The 21,448-nt window shown below is 33.1% G+C and overlaps 1 pseudogene; it reads right to left on the reverse strand.

The window, feature by feature from the left end:
- Positions 1-1,373: 1,373 nt before the first annotated feature.
- LOC148598764 (uncharacterized) lies at positions 1,374-15,467 on the reverse strand (annotated as a pseudogene).
- Positions 15,468-21,448: the final 5,981 nt, after the last annotated feature.

Consider the following 21,448-nt stretch of genomic DNA (forward strand, 5'->3'; position numbering starts at 1 on the left):
TTGAAAATTCAAGATAATAAGTTGAATTTTGAACCAGTGGGTCTATTTGTCATGTGACAAGGATTTTATAAGGGTCCGGAGTCCAGCGGAACATGTAAATATATGGTCCAAGTAAAAACTCGAGTATTGCAGACGTATGAACCGCCAAATAAGGACTTAGAACCATGAGGCCTGTTATCAAAACGAATGATCCAATCGATGTATAAATGTACACGTGGTACCATTTAACATGTGCATATGATTCTATTATCAAGGGGACAGAGCACAGCGGCCAATGTAAATGTATTGTCCAAGTACAAACTCGTGTATTTCACGCATTTGGACTTAACACCACGGTCATGTGAACAAATAGGGTGGTCCAATCGATGTATGAATGGACCAGTGGGTCTATTAGACACGTGCCAAGAATTCTATAATTAAGGTTGCGGAGCCCAGTGAGCCATGTGAAATGTATGGTCCAAGAATCGTGTGTTTCACGCAAATGAACCACCAAATAAGGACTTAGAACAACAGGGAACAAAACGGATCGTCCAACTGACGTATAAATGGACTAGTTGGTCCATTAGACATGTGCTGAGGATTCTATAAGTGGCCGAATAAATATATAGTCCAAGTTCAAACTCGTGTATTTCACGCATATGAACGGACTTAGCACCACGGGACCTGTACACAAAACAGATGATATAATCGATGTATAGATGAACCAGTGAGTCCAATAAATATGTGCCAGTGATTTTATAAGGAACCAGCAGTATGGTCCACGTACAAAGCCGTGTAACTCTTTTGTTGTGATGAATTTAATCTTGTATCAACATAATCCTGTTTCTAGCACGGCACAAAAAACTTAGTTTTTGCAAAGTCTGGTATAACGTATGAGTTATTATTTATAAATTGTTGAAAATATTTTTTTTAAATGGATCAATCAGCAATCGATATTAAATGCAATATCTTATTAACATAAAATAATCAAAAGAATACGGATTCAGCTGAGAAAAAAAGACTGAAGTATGGACCAGGTGTACCGAAAGGGAAAGCGTCTTCTATTTTTCTAGAAACACACGCCGGATTGCTCATAAAATGTGACGTCCGAGGTAGACAATAAACAGCACACTATGACACAGTGAACAAACCCGTTGTCATATTGCAGATGGATAAAAACAAGTATTTTGTTTAGTTTCATATCTTTAAAAGCAATAAAAAATAAAATATAATAAACCCTAGTTTATGTAAAACTGTAAAAAGCATTAAGTGTCATTCTGTGTAAGATCAGGCAATGGGTGGTACATCATAATTCTCAATTTGGTCTTTTTTGCCTCAAATATATTTCATACATATAGAAAACAACTGAAAAGCTATTTGAATTTATCCTGAAGTAGATTTTGTTTTACTGCTTATGTAAGGAAGAAGTGCGGGGAAATTTTCCCACCAATTTTCCATATATATAGTGCATTTCAACTGACCTTTCAATATCTTAAAGGGCAAAATTTACATACACTTTGATGGTTATTTCTGGAGGTTATCAGGTATAAATACTTGGTTATAATGCAATAAAATCTCTACTTTTTTCCCTTCATGTGCCACATCTTAAACACATTTAGCCCAATTTTTAGACGCAGAAATAAATAATTTTTATTATCGTTTACAAAATATCAATATATTCAACTTTGTTATCTTACAGATTATACTTGCACTCATATTATATATACTAGTATGTTGCAGTATTAATATGTATGATCAGTAAATACATGTATTCCCTTGAAGTCTGTTACATACAGTAACTGGGTCATTCAGTAAATACATGTTATTACTAGATGTACCAGTAAATACATATATTTACCAGGGACTTTACAGTACAATCAGTACACTGATAGACATACTTTTGTGCGTCAGTTTTTGTCTTTTTAGGCGGAAAATTTTCACTATCGAACTGTATAATCAAGATTAATGTCTGATTATCGTCCTAAGACAGAAATCACTTGTTGAAGACATAATGCAAATTTCATGAAATGATACGGATTGTTTTTAACGGGTTGTTCATTAACCTTAGTTTTGAGGTTCGTATATTTTGATTACTACGTGTTCTTTGTTGCGTGTATGCATTATTTTTGTCTAGTTGTTTTGTCTTTTGATTCCCTTGATTAACCTCTCCATGATATACCTAAGTAAGCAAAATTATCAACCATTCATTCATAAACAACTTTTGCCCTGATTGCAATTAATAATGAACAATAATATATTTAGATTGAAGCTATACTTAACATAATATATATTAAGATATATTTTCTGATCAGCATGTTGTTTTACCACATAAAACAACAATTTAATAACCATCGATGCTCATACGTTTTTGAAGCTCAAATGATCTTATTACACAAAAAGACAAACCAAACAAAACAACAATGTATACTTTGAAAGTGCTTTTGTTCGTAGGGTACCAATCTTCATGGTTTTCGGTGGTAAAATAAAAACACGAAATTTGGTTCCCAAAAGAAAATGAGATTTTCATGGATGTGTGTATTCAGAAAACACCAACACTACGAATTCAACAACTCATGTATCTTCCTTAATCGATGACAGTTGGTATACACGAATTACAGTACTTTCACAGTTCCCGAAATAAGATGAAGAACATTTGCTGAAAATAAAACTGAAATTCAACGCTCATTTCAAATATATTATATGATTTACAAAACTAAAATTCCTCGGAGAGAATAAGATGATAAAATATATAATGTATGTATACCTAAAACTGTTTTAAATGTGTGATGAAATCTGTACTACATTTTAAACCATTAACAAACACACATGTTTTAAGCATATTAATTACATATTAAAAACATACACTTAAATAATGATTTTATATTAGTGGAAATCTTAGATGTTTGTCAAATGATATTTAAATGAAACAACATAACAAGTGCATAATTAAGTATAAACTATATTTCAAACAAAATAAAACAAGAAATATAAATTCAGAAAAACATTAAATAAAATAAGAAATGAAAAATGGTCAACGCTTGTACACACCCATGTAACAACAAAAATGCAGTAAACCTTTCTTTGTATGAAGTTTAAGAATCCAATACAAGAAAGGTAAGTCCTAACATTTTGTTTCGATGTTGAGAGAAGACATGAAGGACTTGTGGTTGTTTAGGATTTCATCTTTATCAAAAGTTATACAATTGCAAATGGCATTACCTGGAATGTTACTATCAAAAGAGAGATAACCCCTTATGTTCTTCAAAGTTTTGTCGCTTGTTTATTGAACATTAAATAACAATTTTACTCCATAACATACATGCATATTTCTATTTTCGGTCGAAAATGTTCTTTTAGATTTATAACAGGAATATTGATAATAATGTGTAATTAGGCACATTCTTTAGAATTTTTATATTTCAAAAGAAGTTCGACTATTTCATGGTGATCGTTGTCAGTAGCAATATCAAGTGGCGATTGATCATCATTGTTACAGTTATTGATGTCGGCATTGTGTCGCAGTAGTACGTCTAAGATGTCCGGATAGTTTAATTCACAAACAAAATGCACTAGTTGCGTGCCGTCGGTAAAAGGTACCATCACGTCAGCCCCGTTTTTTAGCAGTAAATCTACCATTTGTGCGTACCTATGAATACTAGCAGCATGTAATGGAGTTTGTCCTCTGTAGTCGGGTTCAGAAGCATCAAAATTGTAGTCAAGGAGAAGAATGATCATGTCTATATCATAATTATAAATTGCACAATGAAATGGGGAATATTGTGACTTCAATTCTTCTTTGTATTTCACAAAAGGAGCAAACGATTTTTCTAAAATTAATTTTGCAATATCAGGACATCTAAATTGACAAGCTGTTTCAAGAAGTGAGTAGAGATGAATAACAATTGTTTTTTTGTAGGGCAAGACACTGGTGATTTTTTGTAAAAGTTGATTAAAAATTAATATGTTATTTTGTTGTATTGTCAACCGTATGGGACAGTATATAGATTCACTTTTAAACAGTATATCACCAGATGTGAGTAATAAATTTACTAATTTAACATCCTGATTAAAGCAGGCTACATATAGAGGGGATTTTCCTTCCGAGTTAGTAAGATTCACATCACATCCAATATCTATGAAAAACTGAACAATATCAATAAATGCAGTTTGTACAGCATCAACTAATACTGGTGTTACTGTCCATTTAAAATTAGAATTAACCTTTTTACCTTCTCGTGAAATATATTCACTTTGGAATTTAGAAATATTGTCCCTGATAAAGCGCATCATCTTTTCTCTGAAAACAGTAAATTGAATCTGTTTATTCTTAAATGCTATTGTGTTATCAAGCATTGTTAAGTCGCCTAACATTCTCGAAAAATAAATGTCCTCCAAACTTTCCGGTAAATCTATAAACAAATCACGAGTTATAGTTTCTACCGATCGAAATCTGTATTTGTCGGCAAAGAGCACACTTGGTGCGTATTTTTTCACACATTCGGTAATATGGATACAGACAAAAACAGCGGTTTAAAGCAACTCGCTGTAAACATCTGTGTTATAGATATATCCTCTGTCAGTAGTTACCCGCCAATAACGAAGTGACAACCTGCCTTTGCAAAGTGTATGTGCCAACTTGTAAAATGTTTCCTTTGAACCCTCACACATGCATTCATTACAGCTGTTTAAGAGTTTAACTAAACATGTGTATCCGCCATGACAGGCAAGATCTAATGGTTTTAAACCTTTATCATCAATATGCATTAAATCGGCATTGTGTTTTATTAAAAGGTTTGCAATATCAACAAAACCTGCATTACAAGCAATATGTAATGCTGAACTATTGAAGTGATCATATTGATATATGTCTGCGCCATATACTAGAAAAACATCAATGATATCTACATACCCTCCAATACAAGGCTCATGGATTGCATTCAACTTGAATCTAAATTCGTCAACCGTACGTTTATCACATGCCTTTAAAAGGGGGGATGCATTAGTTTTGTCGATTTGAGAAACATCTGCTTTATTTTCTAAAAGCACTTGTATCACTTTGAAAAGTTTTTCCTTGCATGCGATATGCAGTGGTAGATGACCATTTTTGTCGATTGCAGAAAGACAAGCACCATTTAAGTTCAGCAGCGTGGATATTTCTGCGTTGCCTTTTCACATGCCAGATGGAGAGGAAATGTTTTATTGTAAGATAGGTTGACATTTGCTCCACGTTCAATTAATATTTTTACAATTTCAAAATTACCTATTAAGACCGCTTCATTAAGAGGCGACTTTCCATTAAAATCTGTTTGATCTAAAGAGCAAAATAATTTATCAATGCAGAATATCACAATATCCTTGTATCCAATAGCTATGGCGTCAATCAACGGGATATGTCTGTTAACATACCTGATGCTATTGCTGTAAATTTTGATGTTATTAAGAAGATTTCGAACTTTGTTTACATTTTCGGAAAAATATTGGAGCAGTTTAATGCAATAAGACACAAATTCAAGTTGGTAACTTCTAAATGCAATCGTTAAATGTTTTCTTTCTAAATCTAGCTCCAAACGTTCAAAGTAAACACGCTCAAAATTCGTGTCAATAAAAGAATATAATTGCTGTCCATCTGTTGTGACAGACTTGAATCTTATACGCTTAGCAATAAATTCTCTCGGGAAAAACTTTAGTATACACTCTGTTATATATTTGCAATTCATTGATGTAGACAGAATGTTTTATAGTCCTCTCAAAATATTTTGTCCAGAATAATAACTACAAAACAAAAGTGCTATGTCATTAAGTGTTTTGTCAGATGATCTACATGAACATCCTTCACAAAAATGTTTCAAGATCATTCTAACAATTGCTACATTTGACTTTTCACATGCAGCGGCAATTGGAATGCGCCCATTGTTATCAATGGTAAATAAATATATATCGTATTTGAGTAGAACCTTAACCGTATCAATGTTTCCTCCATCGCAAGCCAAATGTGGAGTGTTAGACCTTCTGAATCGCAAATATTTATATCCCAACCTTTCTGCAACAATTCCTCTGCTATTCTATAATGATTGTTTATGAATGCTAAAGACAGTGCTGTTTTGTACCAACCTTTTTCATAATCTGTTTGTAGGCTATTTTTCTCTAAAAGCAATGATACGATAACTTCATGTCCTCTTTCACAAGCAATATGCAGGGGTCCATTATAGAAGTCTTCAGTTTCATAAACATTATTATTGAGAAGTATTTTTACTATTTCGGTATATCCACGAACACATGCAACAAATAGTGGAGATGGGTTTTGGCATAGAAAAGCTTCACGCTGTAACTTCATTGTAACAAATGCCTCCTGGAAATGAGGAATGTGTGTTTCACGTAGATTAACCGAACAACCCATTTCGACAAGATATTTTACAATATCTGTGTAACCGGTTAAAACAGCCTCTGATCATAAACTGGAATAGTTGCAAGTTAAAACGCTACGTTCTAATAATTGTAGTTGTACGTAGACTTTGTTCGATTTTCGACAAATAAAGCTTTGCAGTATCAGCGTTGTCTTGTAAGAATCTAATTAAATCATGTCGATAAATTGCACTGTTCAACTGCTAAGAATACAGAAGTAAAGTAATATCCATTTTGTTTAAGTCGTTAAGAATTCGACGAAAGAACATTTCTCTATGCTTTGGAGATATATGCAAAACTAAGCTCCTGGGTGGATCACATTGTGGATAACAATGCACAAATCTTGCAACAAAACCACTTGGACCGTGTCTTATCACACATCGCAAAATATGCTGACAACTTCCGTCAATTTTTTCGCGTAACTCACGCCAACATTCGCTTTCAGATTTTGTGAAATACATAGAACTAAAGCAATTTTTCCATCGAGAAGAATACAGAATTCCTGCAAGATACTGTATCATCATATCCACATTTTCACACTGGCAATACCCGGTGCCACATCTTAGGATATTATATGTTATCTTTTTATGATTCCTTTCTACTGAAATATCTAACGGGGCGTGTCCTCGATAGTCACATACATTGTCTTCAGCTCCAGATTTTAGAAGCACATTCACTATATTTTCAAATCCCATTTCACACGCAGTATGTAATGGTGTTTCAAGCATGGAATTGGTGATGTTCAGATTAGCAGTGTGCTCAATCAAAAGAGTTACAATATCCAAATTTCCAGTTTGACAGGCTAGATGCAATGAGGACTGTCCATTCTTGTTGGATTGGTTTTTCAAAGCATTGTATTCTAGCAACAAACATATTATAACTTTATTTCCACGTAAACAAGCAATGTGTAACGGGGAATTTCCGTTATAGTCTGTAAGTGACATATCAGCATTCCATTTTAATAGCAGTTTTGCAATTTTCACATTACCAACATCGCAGGCAGTGTGAAGTGCAGACCCAGTACCACGACCTCTCATATTAACGAGCACACCCGATTCCAAAAGAATTTCTACAATTCTACTGCATTCTCGTTTACAGGCAATTTGAATTTCCGAATAACGTGTACGACTTGTAGCTCCATTGTTAAGTAATGCATCAACTATCTCTGCCTTTCCATTTGAACAAGCCTTGTATAGAGGGGATTCACCGACTACATCCAACACATTGACGCTCCATCCAGCACTTATCAAAAAGTTAATGAGATATAGATGTCCTAGGTCGATTGCTACATGTAATGGCGTATTTGTTACATGTGATGCCCTAGTTTGGATGTAGCTGAACGCTTGTCGTACACGGTTAATGTTTTCTTCAAAAAAATGATTAGTTTTACTCTATATTTGATGAATTTCAACTGTTTATTTTAAATTAGACTATCAATATCACATTTGTCTAACTCCATCAAAATGCGTTCAAAATACATAGTCTCTAAATCTTCCGTTATAATAATCAGGTTTTCTTTCGAATCATCTTCATCAACTGATTGAAACCTAAACAAGCTTGCCAACGAGGAACTAGAAATATGATTCATGAAACAAACTGGTAGCTGTTTTCCACATGCAATGGTGATAAGTCGTTGTAATACGTCATGCTTTACTTTGTACACAGAACCATATTTTACCAGGAAAGTGTCGATCAATGATTCACACATGCTTTTTAATTTGTTCTATTGACCTCTGATTCAAAACGCACATCAATATCATTACATATTTTCGAAATTTTCGTCCCGTCTTCTCCGACTGGAATTTGATTGAACCATTTGAAATCAAACCCATTCTCAAAGAAAACATTTAAAGCAAGCGCACATAATAGAAATTGATTATCTAAGTTAGCAACAGTCTCTATATCTTTTATGAGATATCCATCTGATTCTTTAAAAAAGGTGTACAATTCATCAGATGGGGTATATTTTGATAACCTGCACAGCAGGGGGAAATAATCGTCGGTATCGTAAAATATTGAAATATTTGTTTCTGGCCTGTACATCTTAAGCGTACCAACTTTTTCCTCTTCTAAAAGACATATTTCAGAGGAATGAATATTAAAAACATTTTCTGTAAATGGTGTCAGTCTTTGAAATTGTGTTTCTTTGAATATTATCAATCTACATGATAAAGTAATTTTGGGATTCTTTTTTCTACATCAGAGGTCAAAACCATCTTTATTTTTCCATATTATCAAACCAATCTTTGACTGCTTGCTTGTTTAAAATGCCCTTACCGCATATATCATCAATAACAAACACCTGTTTTTGATTTTGATCATAGTATTGTATTATGTCACAAGGCCCATTGACAAATGGTATGACGTCATATCCGTCTAATGATCTGCACTTTAAAGCAACATTGTGGATAATACTAGATTTACCCATTCCTGAGCTACCAACAACTACTATTACATTCTTAGTATCATCATTGACTGCCTCAAGCACTGCAGCAACTGCTCTGGTAGGATAAAATGTTTTGTCAGATTTAGTCCGTTATTCTATGTAACTTGCATGCTGCTCTGCAAAAAAAATAATTGCAGAATTATAAAAGGATAAAAGAATGAACATTCCCAATAAACAAACCAAGTGAAAATGTTTGGTCTTCTCAAATAATTTTAACGTTTAACTTGATTAACATTTAAACATACAAAATAGTTAATTTATCGGAAAATCTCCTATCAAAAATGTTGTATCTCTTTGTAAAATGTATACGAAGCTACATCATTATATAATAGAATAACATCAGAAAACGTAAAATACAAACCCGTTTGACAAGAGATACAAACAAAATATACTACGAAAGTATCGAAAACCCACACAAAATAAAAACAACGAAGATTGAAGAAGTAATATCTTAGAACAAAGATTATGGGGAACAGATAAGCCAAGGAATTTTATAAAATACTACGATTATGATATTTTCCCATGTCTTTGTTATGCAATGAGTTATGCAGTATAAAGATAATCAAAGAAATAATAACTATTTTATTTCCGTTGTTACCCTTTGGTAAACTGTGGTTTGAAGTTTGACTCCTGCAGTATTTCATAGCACTTTGAAATTTTGAAGTTGATCTGTGATAATATCATCCCTTTTTCTGTAGTTTTAAAAGGGAAAGAACTACGTCTATAAAATTAGTTCTATGTTATATATCACAGTAAATGAAATTCATACTGCCAGAAATATTTACCTCGTATATTTTTGGGAATAGGATTACTAACATCTGCATTGAAAACTTCCGTTTCTGTCTTTAAATTTAATACTCGTTGGTACAGAACATCAGTTCTCTGTCAAAAAGAAATTAGAAAGTTCTTGGTATTTTGGGGTTTTATATTGTTTTATTATTTAAAATACCCAATTATATTTATATCTTATGTTTTGATTCTAGATAAGATAATATTGACAGTGTCATAATTTACATATAAAGTACAAGTACTAATGTTCATTTTAAATGCGCCTAATATTTTAAAAGTATCGACTTAAGCGATATTACATCTCTGTTTACGTATTTTAAAAGATGCAAAGCCGTACTAAGTCAAAAATGACTACAAACCAAAATATGACTTTGCACACGAAAATTTTATAGTACAAGTTCAAATATAATAAAGCTACAAGAAACGCTCTGACAAAATAAACGTGTATACAATACAATATTCTGGAACGAATAAATTTACGATTAGAGGAACAATTTTAAGACTTGTGCGTCTGGTCCTTGGCGTTTTAAAACCCTATTGCTAAAAGGTAGGAATGACTCTGTGAAAACTGCTATATGTGACATAATATTAATTGAAATGCATGTTGTTAATAAAAAAAAAGATACGTATACAGTCGTCAGTATCTGATAAATGTAAACCTGTTCTTGTGCTTTGATTCTTCCTTCCAAAGCAACATTGATACGTTGTAATTCGGAGGTAACATTGTTGTTTTTGGAGTCAAAATGTGTTTGCAAAGAATGCAACTCATTCCGGAACTCACAAACTAAATCTAATCCACAAGAGACATCAAGTGGGCACACTCCTGAATATACAAACGGAAAAAATAACCATTAATTTAAGCATTAAATGCTGTACACACGTTTCAAAAAGTTTTTATTATTTTCATCAGCAGCATTAGAACCAAAACGCAGGCTGCATGTGTTAACAAAACGTATACAAACAGTTCTATGTACTTGTAATCACATGTAAAACAGTGACTTAATACAGTTTCGAGAAGGTCTAAGGAAATCAAGAAAACTCAGTGATTTATGGGTTTTTAATTTTTTAACACTGAAAGGTTCTGTATGACATTATCCGTGTCAGGATAGTCACACAGGTTATAAGAAAATATACCCACCATTCCGGGACCAACGGTTAAGTTCTTCTAAAATACTGTTTTCATCTGCCCCTGGTAAATATAAAGCTTTATTCAACTGTTTTCAAATCTGAATTGAGCCAGCACATTTTGCCTGCGTCCACTCATCAAAATTACAATGTGCCCAAGGGTTTCAAATGTCAGACCTTACCTGCAAATTAAATTTAAAAACAGAAACGGTGGTCGTTTTGACAATGGGGCAATGTATATTTAATCACAAACGAAACGAGTTATGTTAACGATTTATAATTATATACCCAATACATAAACATTTTATGGGTTCAGTTATTACTAGAGAATATTGTATACTTTGAAAGTGACAGTCTTGCAAAATAGTAGTAAAGTTTACATGTAATAATGCTAAGAGAAAGAGATGTTAATTCGGCACTCTCTAATATATTTGTATCATCAACATGTCTTTTTGTTCACCAAGACGAAAGTAGATTATTTTAAGAACTATTGGATCATTACGGTGCATCCATCTACACCATGACAACTCATTTGTTCAACGTGTCATAGTTTCCCTTTCCTCTTCCGTCTTCCCTGGACTTGAATTTTTATGAGTAAGTTGGTTCTAAAAAATAAGAGGACACTTACCTGACCGGTGCACCCGTTCAATGCTCCCAGTTTTTAGTAGAGTCCGAGTTTTACTTTTGTTACTTTGTATGTATTATTTTGGTTATTTTATGGTATTTGTTGTGAATGTCTATTTTCCATGCCTGGTCTTTGTCCCTGTATTACATTCTGTTGATTTCCGCTAGAATCTTGGTTCACTTGGTTACTCTAACATTTTTTATTATTCAAATATCCGAGGTCTATAATATGTATTGCGATTTTTATGTAAGACTCGGAATCGCGATGGGACGCGGAGCTACGATGGTCGCGTGGAAGTCTATGGTAGTACACCGAAGTGCGTTTATGATCACGCTGGACTGCTATGGTTAGACATGATTGTTGACTGCCAATAGCAACGCGGAAATGCGTTGGCCACTACGAGGAGTTATGGTAAGTGTGTGCTTCGTTGAAATGTTTTGACTATCATGTAGATTTTTTCCGTTGAAACCGTAAATAAACGATTATCTTAATATTCGACAGAGATGATACATGTATTATACATGCAATCAGAAAAAAATGTGCTTTTATTTCGTACATACTTCTACTTCCAACTACTGGGAGAATTATAAAAACAAAATTAATAATTTTACTTTATTTTTTTCCTACACCCAGTGAAATTTTGAAAAAAAAACTGGTAGTCTCTCTTAGAAGAACGAGTACTCTTTAACATGAACATATTTTTTGACAAACTTAGCTCTAGAACGTTTGCGTATATCTCTAAGACTTCTGTATTAGCGTTTGATCTATATGTACTACATAAAACACATCTGATCAATACCTGTAGAATTTGCAAATACAAATGTAATGTAGTATAAGGCGGCGCTTTTTTTTTCTGCATGTGTGTCATCCTATACACTGTAGCATTGTGGCTAATCAAACAAGAATGATTGATGCTACAGAGATCTAGATTTGATGGATTAACGGACTGTGCGTAATAGGTAGAGAAACGTGCTAGTCTGGTCCACCGGAACTTAATTTGTGTCTTCGACATTCTAGTACTCTCTTTGAAATCGTATATTGCAGTTTCTATTTCGCCTTTCAACAATAGAATACACTCTATGATTCGTTGTAAAAGCATGTCTTACATTTTCTAAAGGTAAAAATCCATGATATCAAATTTATAAAAAAGCATATTTTGTTTTCAGATTTTTAATACAACGATAACAAAGTTGTCCCGGTAAATAATTTAATTATATCTATTACAGTTTTCATGTTGCATGAAATACGACTTACGGTATACGCTATCTTTTGTAACATGTAGCTACAGTTTATGTTTCTCGAATTACCTCGAGTATCGTAACGTATCTTTTAAGGTTTGATACTGCATTAAATATATGTAATGTTTACACTCAAAATTAGTAATGATGCATACTACGTTTGTTCATACAGGCAACAATAAACTAGCTACTTTCATGACTTTCCTTTCGGTTTGTTAGTTTTCTCTATAACAATGTACGCGCTTATGCACGTAAAAATTCGTGGCGACGTTGAATGGGGTATACCAACGCACTTCCGCGCATTTGCGTTAAAAATCAACGTACGATCATCGCGAACATCGTACTTCGGCGTCCCCATCGCACTTCCCAGTCTTAAAAATATATTAATTTTCGAGTAACATTTGTGTTCAAACTGACAAGCATTCTCTATTTTATGAATGAACTAAAAGCAGGTGTACGTTTTCTTTGTGAATAAATTTTGTGAAAAATAAAGTACAATTTTCAATATTAGTGTGATGGACACAATATCAATATTACTATTGTGTATTATGTAAGTCCTATACTTTAATGTTACCGATTTTTTTGCAGGAGCTTAGAATAGACATTAATGATATTTACTTTTGCAAGAGTAATAGTGCATTTCACGTGTACAAACATTGTTTTCTAACTGGACTGTAACCATTTATATTAACAAGTTAATTCACTCTTTTTTTCATTGAAAAAAATATATATACATGTTTGATACATTTTAAAAAAAAAAAAATTTATGGGTTTGATTAAAGTATGAAAGTCTATGAACAACTTGTTGATGTAACCAAGTATTGAAAAAAGGCTTATATCACGAAAGTTTTTATTCACACAGGAAATTTTATTTGCTCATTCCTTGTCTTTGACTTTTTCGTATTTTTGTTTAGAAATAAACTGTCGGACAATAATTAATAGTAAATCTAGATACTATTTTACCTGCACAGCCGATGTTCGAATCAAAGCAAAATCAGGGTGATCAACATTACCAATAATGTTTAAAACAGCTGATAAATCACAAGCCCTATCGAAAGATGCATATTCTGAAAGATTTTTCTCAATAAATAACTTCGACAGGTCGACAGACGACAAAACTTTATGATCATATCGATGGTTGTTTTGATTTTGTCTCCCAAATTTTGTTTCATTATCATTGATTCCTTCATAATTTAGGTATCGAGTTCCAAACGTCTGCAGCTGATTTGGATGGATCTGTGTATCAATGTTATCAGAAGCTTTTAAACTCTGATAAAGTTGTGTTAGCCTCTGTTCGACGTATTTCCTTAGCACAGTATTTGTGATGGAGTGTAGACATATACCGACAACCAACCAATGTCTTGTATTTTCATCAATATCCATTATAAATGTATCTTTGATTTAGTTTAGAAATATCTAAATATAAATTTGCTGATATTATGGAGACAATTAGTCATGATGTCCACATTTTATTAATTAACCATGCCATATGCTCTGAAATACAAACTATTTTATTTAAATGCAACAACGTTAATAACATAAAAAAAGTGTCAAGCACTATGTCCTTTCCTAAATCACTTTCCTATTTATCATCACTAAAGGCATTTGTTGGTGGTCATCACAATTTCATTGACCAATATAAAGTTTATATCTAAAGATTAGATTAGAAATGTTCAGATAATTTTCACGTCTAATCGGATTGGCAACCAGCCAAAATTTCAACATGATTGATGCTGCTTGGAAAGCAGGACATTTTCATCTTTTCGTAGCATTTCTTGTCACTCCAATTCTTTTTCGTGGAAGTTTATTTATTCAAGTGCTTAAGTGTTTTATGTGCTGTCTTTTTATCTTCATTATGTGGCATTTTGCTTTTTTGTATGTAACTTGTTGTCATGTTGTCATGTTTTGGCCATGTTTTCTAAGTTCTACCTAACTTTTGGTGCTTCTGTTTGGGCCGGTTTTTATTTTGCATACATTAAACAAAGTCATTTAGTACATTTAAAAATGATTTCAAAAAAAGTTTTATTTATTTGTCAATCGCTCATCTTTTAACATGTTCAAAACATCACCTGGTACGTTATGATTTAAATATGATTTAAATGCATCACAGTATAACTAGTGGATCGTTTGTCTTTTGTACTACATTGCGTTCTGTCATACATGAAAAATGTGAATAATTAAAATATTCAACGCATCGAGAAGATACATTGTTTACAAACTATATCCAGGTTACATCCAGATCTATGTACAAAATACCAGTAGTCCAGTTTCTTTAATTGAAATGCATTATTGTGCTTAACGATGATAATACATTACATGCATATTGTTACAGTAATACGAATAGAATGTCACTGATGTAAGCGAACTTTGGTCATTAGTTTAAACAATGGGTATATGACCAATTGACCTAAAGTACAGCCTCCTTTAGATTGGACTGTAAGAATGTAATTCATTTTATTATGCATTTAAGTTTCTTCACCATTGACCAATTTTGATGTTTAAGACGTAGACATTACTCATATTCTTTTAATTGTGATATTTGACGTTTATTCAGTTATTTACCTAAAACCATATGAATTTCAAATTGAATGCGTCAAAAGTGCTTATAACAAAACGTATGCCATCTTTTGCTACTTCCTCGTCGTCCATATTGTACATAAACCATGTAATTGACACATTGTACGGGTTTTTTTTGTAATACAAGACATATTTCTATATAATTACAATCTCACTGTTATAATTTGATTATTAAGCAGGATATTTTAAATGCTTTGTGTTCACAACAAAAAAACTTACCTTGTCCTTTTGTAGAAAATATATGACAGTGCTGTGATAAAACGTAGTTTGATCGTCCGCCATGTTGCCGTACAGGAAAATTAAAATAGGATAGTAATTACCATATGTAAAATTAAAAAGTGTAACTCACAAAGGAGTTTACATACAACCAATCAGAACAGATAGAATAAAGGTCCCACATTACTACAATTGCTGTGAATTAAGAAAATTACACTTGAAACTGAATTACATGAACATTGTGTAATACTATTATGGTATAATTTGTGACAAAAGTCAATTGAAGCAAATGTTTTGACCTCAGCTCTACACTTTTAGCTAGAAAATAGGGTTTAGGTCGAAGTTGTATGTGGAATTGCCTTCCTTTGGGTATATAAAATGTGATACAGAAATGACAAAAAACAACTTCTTAATATGTTAGGAAACCTTGTTAGAAATCAAACAAAACTCCTCAAAACACTCTTTTACCGTTTACTTAAAGAATCGATGGACTTTGAGCATTACCGAAACATACCAAAGAATTTTTTTCTTGGCCAAATTTGAGAGAACATAACATTTATTTCACTTTTATCAAATGTACTGTCTCCTCTACTGCACGACTTATGATTATATGATTAATATGTTTTTATGCATACCTTTACAATAGCATCGGTTAATAGAATAAAAACAAGGATTTTTATAGTAGAATACTATAAAAATCCTTGATAAAAGGCCTTAGTACTACATTATTTATGCGTTGTTGGTAAAAATCCAGAAATCTCTGGGATTTGTCTCCCTTTGATTAACAAACAAAAAAATCATACTCTCTGTGAGCATCGCAACATTCCAAACTGGAAAATTTGTCTTTAAGAAATGCACAATTAAAATATCATTCGCCGTTCTATTTTCCTTATATAATGACGATACATTACACATCACTTTACTGTGAGAGTTCGTATTCTTGCCCTTTCTTTTAATTTTACATCAAATTCACTTTGCTTACGTTATTACTACAAACTCTAAAAAATGCCTGCAGTCACGACTAAAATTCGCCTCGAAACTGTTCACTTTTACATAATAAACTGCCTGGATTTTTAATAAACATCTCTCCAGCATCTTTAATATGGAGTTTTCATATCACAACTCATACGTTATGCCAGAGCTTAAGCAGACTTTTAATATTGCGCTGATTTGCTCAGCGTGTCATAGTGTTCTTTTTCTTTCTTGTCTACCACGGACTTGACTTTTTATGATCAACTCGGCGGGTGTTTTTAGACAAGCAGAGGACGGACGCTTGCCCTACAGGTGCACCTGGTCCATACTCCCAGTTATCAGTGGAGTCAGAGTGGCTTATTTACTTTTGATTTTCTTTGTACGTATATTTTGGTAATCTTATGTCCTTTGTTGTGTTTGTCTGTTTTCCATGTCTGGTTTTTGTCCCTGGATTACATTCTCTTGGTTCCCGCTATAACCTTGGTTCTTTTGGTTACTCTATATAATCATTTAATTGAATCAGAAACTAAAGTTAGCAGGTTCACTATTTTACTTTTTTATAATAGAAAAAAATGATTAAGCTCGGCATTATTATAATATTAAAATTAAACATAGATCTACAAATGTATTGCCACCTCGAAATTTCTTTTTAAAAAAATAATATACTCGATAAGATTCCTAAACGTAAACAGTAAAACTTTCATCACGTCGTAAACTAGAACCGGAATGATTTCATTGTTAAAAAGGTAGATATTATGTTACCATGGCAATTTCCAATTGTATGAGATTTGACTATAACTTTTAAACAGAATTGTGATACTTAACGTCAATTTGAGGTTATTGCTGTTGGGAATCACTTGTTTTATTCTGCTGGAAAAAACGTACTTGTCATAAGAAACTAGAAAGGAGAAGAAAAAAAACAAACAAACAAAATTATGTATATATATAATTGATTGATTGGTTGATTGATTGATTGATTGATTGATTGTTCGGGTTTAACGTCCGAACAGCAATATTTCAGCTATATTCAGGCGATGAACATGAAAGTGATGATAAAATGAACATGAGATGATGATGATGATGATGATGATGATGAAATGAAAAAAGGGTGGGACACAAGGGCAAAAGGGTCGATAAAATTTAGATTGCCACTAGAATAAGGATGGGATGGGTAGGGTCGGACAATTTAGCCTCCTGTGGCGGGGGCAAGGGTTCCTACTCCTATCGAATACCAAAGCAGGGTTCTTTAATGTGCGAGTGACGTGGTATCTTTCCAAACACGGTGCACCAGTATGGTTTGCGGTCAGGTTTTCCCTATTTTATCCTGACAACACCAGTGTGTAACACGCCAGGGGTACCCCATTCAACCACCTGGGGCACACATCCCAGTTGCTCTATGGGCAGAGCGCCTAGCCCCCGGTTAGGTTTCTGAGCACCAATTAGTCGTCTTTTACGACAAGCGTAGCGCTGCTGTACGCCTATTCTTTTGACATCCAGACCTTCACAGGGCTCATGTTTCTTTAAAATTAAGAGAAGGTAACGGATATGACGTCAGACCTTATGAGAAAGATTCAGGGGATGTTATACATTATTATAACAAAAATCGGAAGCAGATATTTGTAGTCGACGATTTATGTGGGAAGAGTCTGATAAACGAACTAACTACTAAATCATGGTTTGACAATATGGATAAAATGAAAGCATTATTTTCTCAAAATGTAAAAACAGGCGCTACAAAATTACTAGCCTCATGTAGAATGTTAGTATACAAAACAGAACAATTCCAAAAGTTGATATCGTTCACCGAAAATGTTTTTTTTTAATATTCATTCACCTGACATATGTCTTCTCCCGAAAAAAAAGGCTACACTTAAAATGTGTCAATCTATGAAAAGTATAGATCAATTACCCAACAACACAGTCGAGTATTTCCCGTTACTTTGCAGTTACTCAAAAAATGTTTCAGATAAGGAACTCTTCGCTTTGTTTGCAGAATTAGACAATGTTTCATTAAGGATTCAGAGGATGTTGCGAGTTTTGACAATAAATTTATGTTATGTGCACTTGTATTGACTGTACTTTTTGAGGATGGACTCGATACCAGATGGCTGTAACAAGTCCCAGAAGGTAACGGACGTAAATTTGTTGACATATGTCATAATGTTAACGCAGCTGCAGAATTTGAATGGACCAGCCAGATGTTAAACAAAAGATTTGAAAGGCTCACCGAAACCTATTTGCAAAAGGTTGGCCCTATTTACAAGGTAGGACATGACATATTATATGGTTTTATAATAGTTGTTTGTGGAAGACTTTTACCGAAATGCTTTATTAAATACATTGCAAGTCATCATCTCCGATTCAATTTTAGGTCTCCATATTTAGTAAATGTTTCTCCAAAGAACAAATTAATTGTTCTTCCTGACGAATTAGAATCGAACTATTTTGAACGAATTTTAATAGATCTAGAAAATTGCTGTATCGAAATTAATTATTATTAATTTACTGTTGGATTACAGGGATTATCGGCTGAAATTCATTTCTTTCCATGAACACAATGTAGATAGAGTACGAAGAAGTTTTGAAATAAAAATGAAACTCATTACCCGACGGCTTTCCTACGCCATAGATTTATGCTGTCCCCTATGGACACTACGATATTGTTACATTGTTGACCTTGTCAACCGTGGCTGTAATGTCAACATACTTACTTTTGGTTGAAGGACAACCCTCCATGAGGCCTGTTTGAAGGGTTATTCAAGAACAGTCGAAGTACTGCTGTTAAATGGTGCTGAATATGCTAACAAAAACCATTATTCCGTCATTCACCTCATCTGTCAACACAGATTTTTTGAGACAGTTCACGCATTATTGAGATTTGGCATCGACGATAATTTTAAAAAATGATACATGGAAACACCATTGAATGCAGCATGCCAAATAGGGGATTCAAACATAGTACAACTTTTATTGAAATATGATGCAGATATCTCCCCACGATGTGTGTACAATGGGTCATTGTTAAATATTGTTGAATCACTGCTTAAAAACAATGCATCAATTAATCTTCGCAATACATCTGGCCAAATCCTACTGCACCTGGCAAGCGACAACGGATTTGATGACATTGTAACACTGCTGCTTAATGCTTAAGCTCATGATAATATTTGTGATATTAATAGAATGATGCCAATTCACTGTGCGGCTAAAAGAAAAGATAACAATATAGCGTTTATCATTCTAAAAATAGCAATGGGTATTGCACATGTACAAATGTAGACACCATATTACAGTATATCGCAAATGTGATAATCAGATCCTTTCCAGGGCATTTAACAAAACGTGGCTGATAACGAAATAATAAAAGCTTGTCCGCATGTAATAAAAAGTGTTATTGAACATTGTCAAAGTAGTTTCATAACCAGTTACTGTTTTTATAATCTACCAAATAAACTTGATAATAGTTTTAATATCGACATTAAAATAAATCACAATGAACTTTTCCTATGTAGAGTTTTGAACGATTTAGAAAGAAAGGATATGACAACATTATTATACTCGCAGTAAATAAAATATGGGTCATATTGTAAGGAATTGATTGGATTTCTAAATCAAAACGCTGATCGAGCTAATAAATGAGTATAGTGAGTATACAGCTTCCCATAGTATGTACGAATCTTGCTTATTAACAGAGGATGTCTTGACAGGATACCTTGATCTAGTGGAATATCTAGTTAAAATCGGCTTGAGCGTTAATCTGATGGACAAAAATAATGAAAATTTCGATGATGCATTTACAACAATTTACGTGAATAGGGAAACAGCGCAATATTTATACCCATCGCCATTGTTTTCTGTCTGTGAAAGAAGATATACAGATTTTGTAAGGTTTCTAATGCAAATGTTGTTTGAGCGGATAAGTATATTACACCATTAAACATTGCTTGCGTTAGAGAATATTACGACATTGTTTCTATCATTTAAGGAAAAGATAACGTATACCCTATGTATAAACACCATTCAGGTTTTTCATCTTTACATAAAGCATGCAAAGTTAGAAGTAATCAGATAATGCAAAAAATAATTCAAAAAGGTTGGAATGTTTCTAAATGTAATGATGGCGGTCGGACTTCGCTGCATATTGCATGTGAAGAAGACCACGTTGATATTGTAACGATGCTACTTAAACAGAATTTGTGCCCATTTGCAAGTGATTCGCAAGGATATTTATCGACGGACTTAGCTATTCAAATGAGACATAAAAAAAATTGTTGAACTTATCATGTATAAAATATTTGAGTCATGCAAGTGTGATATAACTGACGTTACGAAGATGGTTTATCACTACAGTTATATGCTATTCATGCTGGTTCAAAAACTGCTTTTCAGAACTACAAACACTACTTAGAAAGTCCATGCATTGTTTTCGTGTAACTCAGTGTATCTTTTTGCATTCCCCAAGTCAGTTTGTAGAGCAGCATTTAAGTCTAAAATCAGTTGGATACGTTACAAATTCATCATATTGTTTAGTTCCCGGAGACATGGAGCATCACCTTTTTGTCAGAATAGTATTGGACTTAGAAAAAAAGATCTAACTATTTTACTTGAATATAGTCTTCTTCCTGCTGCTTAATATCGAAAAAAAACTCTTACAATTTTTTAAATAGAATTTAAAAGAGATACAAATGCTTTTGAAATTTACATGCCCGATGGGCTATGACGACATTGTTGATTTTCCATGCAAAACTTCATGTTGCGCATATGATTATAAAGATCAAAACTGCGTGCATGAATGGAAAAATAGGTATTTCAGAAATTCTAATTAAAATGGGAGTTGATGTTGATATTCTTAATAATTATGGAAAGTCATCTTTACATCTAGCATCAGAAGAAGGACATGCAGATACGGTGCAGATGCTAATTTTAAGAAAGCTGACGTTCTAAAACTGGACAGAGAGAGAAATTTTCCATTACATTCAGCCGGTAAGATGAAACGACTCGATGTTATAAAGGTACTTTTAGAAAACAATGCAAACATTTCACAAGTTGATAACTTTGGTGTATCTTCCCTATTTAAAG

The sequence above is a fragment of the Perna viridis genome, chromosome 14 (genome assembly GCF_037379345.1).
Source record: "Perna viridis isolate PV_CMFRI_1.1 ecotype Kerala chromosome 14, ASM3737934v1, whole genome shotgun sequence".
Taxonomy (NCBI): Eukaryota; Metazoa; Mollusca; class Bivalvia; order Mytilida; family Mytilidae; genus Perna; species Perna viridis.